We start from the raw sequence: 6396 nt of genomic DNA, 5'->3' as shown, positions 1-6396 counted from the left end.
CAGTCCTAGAGCTGGGCAGAGACAGAATTGGGAAGATCCTTGGGGCTCACTGCCCAGCTGCTAAGCCTAACTGGCTGCCGGGGGTGGGGGGTACCGCCCCAGCTGGAATAGGTTGAAGTGGAACACAGCTTCGGATGCAGGTCAGAAGACTGATGATCTCTGGCCCTGCGACTTTCTCTAACTGTACGGAATGTGCACACACACACACACACACACACACACACACACACACACGTTTATTCTGTGGCTGAAAACTGCCTTTTTTCTTTTTACCTCTCTGTGCTTTATCTTTACTTTATAAATCTCTGTGCTTTATTAAACACTGAAGACTTAACTCTTTATTAACTCTGTTTTATCTCTGTGCTTTAACACTGTATCTTTATTTTATAACTATTATGTTATGTGAGTTATTAAGTGCTGGGGAAAGTTAACTCTTTATCTTTCTTATCTACTTTATAATTCTGTTTGAATAGTGCTGGAAAACTTAACTCTTCCTTTATAACCCCCTGGCTATGAACACTGGCTGTAAAGCAGCGAGGAATCCGGTAAAGGATATTGCTAATCCTATCTCTCTTGCCCGGAAGCCTCGCCTCTCACTGGCCAGGCGAGAGGGAGGACTGGAGCAATTAACTTTTAGTGAACCAGGAAAAGAAAGTCACTCCCACAGAATAAAAAACTTTCATACAAGCAAATATATATAGACACACATCCCTTCATACGCACTCTCACACTTTTGTTTGCATTCTCACTTACACATTAACACACTGACATTTTTGTGGGGCCCAACCACTGGTCTCATCCATTGCACAAGTATTCATGCATACTTATGTGTACACACACACACACACACACACACACACACACACACACACACACACACACACAAAGTTTGGTGGATGGAGCAACCCCACCCCCCAACCCCATGAGCAGGTTTCTTTGTGCAAGCGCCTGTGCAGAAGGAACTCACTCATTCTGGATGAACATTAAACTCCAACCTTTATTACTCAGAGAAAGGGAAAAAAAAAGTCCAGCTTTTTATTGCGTATGAAAAAGCCCTGTTCTTGTCAGTAGGAAGAAACCTGCTACTAAGAGAAATCCTGTCTCATGGTAAGAAAAACCTTGCCCGCTCTTCCTCTGCTCTCTCTGCTTTCTTATTGTCATTGTTCCTGGTTCTCGTATTTTCTCAGGACACATGACCACATGGTAGTCTAAGCACCTTTTTTCAAAAGTTTGTAACAAGTTCAGACATAAATTAAATCATAAATTGAATAAGGAATTCAATAGAGATGCTCACGTGTTCCCAGTAAGACTGGTTATCACTAAACTTCCTTAGCTGCCACCAGCTCCACGGGTTTAGTAAAAGTTTAAATCAGGGGCTGGGGATTTAGCTCAGTGGTAGAGCGCTTGCCTAACAAGCACAAGGCCCTGGGTTCGGTCCCCAGCTCCGGAAAAAAAAAAAGTTTAAAACAATAACTCTTAAGTCTAAGTATTTTTTTTCATGAGGCAAATCCTTGTTTCTCATTAGTATTTAAGTTTTGTAGAGATAAACAATATTTTATCTTCTGTCCTTGGACCTACAATAAAATTTTCATTCCCTTTTACAAACTTTAGTTACCAGATAATGGCTTCACAGTTCACCTAAAGGGATGTTTGATTGTAAATCCATTACACTCTCGATTTCTATCCTAGTGCAATTAGCTTGAGACACATGAAGTTTTGCGGGGCCTTAATCGCTGCCCTTTCTATAAAGGATTCAATAATTACTAGTATAAATTTAGAAATTCTACAGAGTAATTAGTAGGAATTAAGAATTCATCTGTCTATATAGCATCACTACAAGACAGTACATCTTTGGTGATCTGCAGAAAATATGCCCAATAGGCCCAGGGATCGTTAGATTAATTTTATAAGGACAGGAAAGGCATATTAGCTGCAATAATCAATCCTGAGATGAGATTTCTGAAAGCTTTACAATTCAGAATTATTCATTCCAGACAATGCAATACGATGTGTCATCTCCAGAATGTCACTTGTGTTTCCTAGATGACTCCCGACACTAGCCATTACTGTGAAAACTACCACAACCAAAAGCGAGCTGGTGAGGAAAGAGTGTATTTCACTTTATAGCTTATAGTTCGTTATCCAGGGCAGTTTGGGCAGGAACTCAAGGCAGGACCCTGGAAGCAGAGGCCATGGAGGGATGCTGCTGACTGTCTTGCTCCCTATGGCTTGCTCAGCCTGCTTTCTTATGCCCTCCAGGCCTGACTGCCCAGAAGTGTCAGCACCACCCCAGGGATGTGGGCCCTCTTACATCAAGAAAATTTACCACAGGTTTGCACACAGGCTAATCTGGTGGGACATTTTCCCAATGGAGGTGCAGTCTTCCAAAATTACTCTGAACTTGTGCCAACACAGTTGACAACTGACACTAAACGTTAACCGCTCTGGCTCCATATGTGCCTGTGCACACACAAACAGGAACATGTACACATGCGTTCACAACAATCTCAAAAGTAAACGTACAACAGTAATACCTAAAAGATAGGGCAGCAGGCATGGCTCGGTTGCAAAGTGCCTGCCTACAATGCCAGAGGCCTCGGGTCCACGCCACCACATTGCAAACAAACAAATAAAACCCAAACATAAAAAGTTCTTATCAGAGCTGCCTTTCCACCCTGGCTCCTCAGTTTGGAACAATGGAAGGGTGAGTGGACATCATGACATCTGCCAAGTCCAGAATGTGAGGCAGTGGAAGTACAAAAGGCCATTTTCCCTCATCCATTCACGTCACGGAGAAGAGAAACAGGTACTTAGCAGGTGTGCAAACCTGATTCTGGGCTGAGAGACCAGCAGGGTTTGCTTTGTGCTGCCATACACCGACTGCTCAAAGGCACGGGGAAAGCCAGGTGTGGTGGTTTTGTCTGCAATCCCGGTGAGGAGGCAGGGGCAGGATTGCTGGGAGTTGAAGGCCTGCCTGGGCTGTGCAGAAGAAAACAAACAAGACCCCCAAATGCAAAGCCATCGAGATTTGGAACTCTTCACTGTGTAATGAAGTGAAAACATCTGTTTCTTTAGCAAGTCAGTTATGTTGAACGATGTTTTGCTGAAGCAGACGCATGTGAGAGGATGCTTAGGACACATGATGTTCGGAAGGGATGCAATTATGACCTCACAGACAGCGGGAGCTGGAGTTTGGGGTTGCTTTGCTCTGCCTCACTAGTCATCGTTGACTTTGCATGGTTCGCCTTACCCTGCAGTGCTGAGCTCCGCTTGTAGTGACTCAATGGAGAGAAACTCACCGAAGAACTTCCTGTGAGGTTCCTGCAGCTTCTTGCAGCTTCTGTAGACTTGGGTCAGTTGGTGAGCCTCGGGGTTTCTTCTGGATTGAACTGCCTTGCTGGTTCCTGTGTGGTGCCTGCCGAGTGGGCTGAACTGAAGCTGCTGATTTGTGTTCAGCCTTTGCTAGTGGACTGGACTGAGAACAACTGTTGCGTGTGGTTCTATGTGCTACAACCTTTGCCTGGATTGGCCTTGTTAGCAGCCCAGCCCCTCCTGTCTTCCCTTTTGTTCTGCCCACCTTTAGCCCCAGGAGCGCCCACCCACCTGAGCCCCTGGAATTCATGAATTAAAGACACAGTTAATTCCTTTACAATTTGCCTTCTTGGCACAATTGCTGGGTGTTACTATCTCCCGCCTGGATGAGGGCCCTTAACAATCTATTACCTCTGTCTCTCCACTTGCCCTAAACTTCAGTGGCTAGTCCCACCTAGCCTCTGCCAAACATCCTTGGCCAGCCCCCTGTAGTGGAGGCCTCAGGCTCTAGCTCCCCCTGAGGCTTCACACCATTGCTGCATTCTTCTTTCTCCGAAGCATGGCAGAAACTCCTCCCTCCTTCCTTGCATCTGCCTTTTCTTCCTGGGACCTGGAAGTCCCACCTGTACCTTCCACCCAGCAATTGGCCCCCGACTTTCTTTACTGACAAATCAAGAACCAATTGAGGAACAGGACATTAGTATCACAACTTCCCTCCACAAACAACGAAGACAGGAATTGCCCCCAAAGAACTATTTCTAAACTGGTTTTTTTGTTTTTTTTTTTTTTTTTTTGGGGACAACCCAGGGCCTTCCCAAAGGCAGCTCTACCACTGAGCTAAATCCCCAACCCCCTAATAACTTTTCTTTTCCACTACCTTTTGGTAGGTGGTAGGCTAGAGGGAGGTTGAACCTTATTAAAAGTTGGTTGAGGGGTTGGGGATTTTTCAGTGGTAGGGCACTGCCTAGCATAAGCACAAGGCCCCTGGGTTAGTCCCCATCCAAAAAAAAAAAGAAAAAAAAAAAAGTTGGTTGAGAAAATATGTGCCTATGGTGTGGTGTTGGGCATCCTGCTTCCATCCACCAGAATGCTTGGTTAGGGTTATGAAAACAAAATGACCCACTGTGCCCCATGGGCCAATGCTCTGGTTTAGAGTTCTTGTCCAACCCCTTTTGTTCTTCTGTGTTCAAACCAGGGCTGAGCTGGTAAACACCAAGAAATGCTTCTCCACAGACATGGAACCTGTCAGCCACGTCTGACTTTAGGAGCACACCCTGTGTGGCTCACCCAAAACCACAGACCTCGGATCAGAGAACATGGGAGGGACAAGAGCTGCACAGAGTATCTAAGGAGCCCAAGGACATGCCAGGCATGGCCCATGCATTTAATCCCAGCTCTCAGAGGCAGAACTCTGAGCTCAAGAACAGCTAGGTATACAGAACAAGTTCTTAGACAGCCAGGGCTACACAGAGAAACCCTGTCTCTAAAAAAACATGAAAACAAAAAGGAGCCTGAGGGCAGAGCTAAACAACCTGGAGCTGCCTTGGTGTGAGAGAGACAATAACCAGGATGCAGATACTAACCAGGGCACGGAACCACCTCAGACTCCTTGGTTTGGGATATGAGTATATGTACATCTCAGACAAATACATATCCCATATGTATTACATACATATCACATTATATATGTAATAGCGTAGTCCTCTGTAATCACCTTAGGGAGTCCAGGCTGACCTTAGACTTGGAGTCCTCCTGCCTGTCTCTAAAGTACTGGGATCAGATTGGGCCGTGTAACATTTCCTGTAGATCTTGGTTATGATTAAACCACAGCTTCCAACACCACAATGCTGATGCCAAGTGCCCCAGCTGGGGCTCTGTTCTCAGGCCCCAGACAAAGGCTCACAGAAGGGGAGGGACAGCTCTGTCACTCTCTCTGCCCACAGGTCACACCGTCCTCAGCCTCTGCTTCCTTGAGTGGCTCCTCTGGTCACTCAATAGCATTTGTTGTGTGCTAGGTGTCATGGGAGCAGTGCCAGGGACCTCTGATTTAGGAAACACAGTGCCCAGCTTGTGTGCTTTCTCTTGTCTTTGTTGAATGGGGGAGCCTGATGACTCTGCTTCCCAGGACACAGCACCGTACCCATTCCACCTCTATGTGTAATGACCTGGTAATAACGAGTGTGGGTGGTACTGTGGTTTTGCACATGACCATCGGATACTGTGCAATACAAGGACGTGAAACACATGCACTCCTGGGTGATGAACCTTGAACAGAGTCTGACACAAAAAGATGCTATTGTCTGATTCCACTGAAGCAGAAATCCCAGCCAGGCAAACCCATAGAAACATATCTCGGTGCAAGGGCAGAGAGGAGCAGGGAGGGAAGACCTGCAGGTTTCCTTGGGATGTGTAAAATGGCAAAGTTCTAGAACTTGAAAATAATGTTTGCCTAATATGAATGTAATAGAAATGGCTGTACTTAGCATTTCAAGGTAATGAACTTTATAATATGTGAATTTCATCTCAGGAAAAGTATGTATGATAAAAATAACTTTTTATAGATTTTAGGTGTGTGTACACGTGTGGGTCTGCGCGCATGAGTGTGAAGATGCCTGCCAAGGCCAGGGAAGGGTATTGGAGCTCCTGGAAATGAAAGCCTTGGTTCTAAGCCACCCTGAGTTATTGCTGGGTCTGGGTAAATTTGAGTCCGGCCCCAACAGCGTATCTTTTATCACCTGATCTGTCCCAGGTCCCACCTGGGATCTCCTGGCCTCATCTCCCACCTGGACCCAAGCGCCTTCCCTGTCCTCCCTCTATCATGCATCCCCATGGCTCCTGTGGCCCCCAGGAGCCTTCCTAGGTCTCTCAAAGTCTCAGGCCCTGCCTAGCTTTGATTCCTCGAGGTCGACCCTTGGCATCTTCCTGCTGAAAGCTCTGTTCCCAAATCTGGCTCCTCCCTCCAGATTCTGGCTCCTAGGAACCCACTGCGTCCCCAGCGCAGCCTAGAAGCCCCAACCTGGCACAGACATGGAAGCCAGGGCTTAGTTTTCTTTTGGAAATGTGTTTGCCATTCCTTCACCCCAG

The sequence above is a fragment of the Rattus rattus genome, chromosome 2, assembly GCF_011064425.1.
Source record: "Rattus rattus isolate New Zealand chromosome 2, Rrattus_CSIRO_v1, whole genome shotgun sequence".
In the NCBI taxonomy this organism is placed as follows: Eukaryota; Metazoa; Chordata; class Mammalia; order Rodentia; family Muridae; genus Rattus; species Rattus rattus.
Note: the sequence above shows the minus strand (reverse complement) of the source record.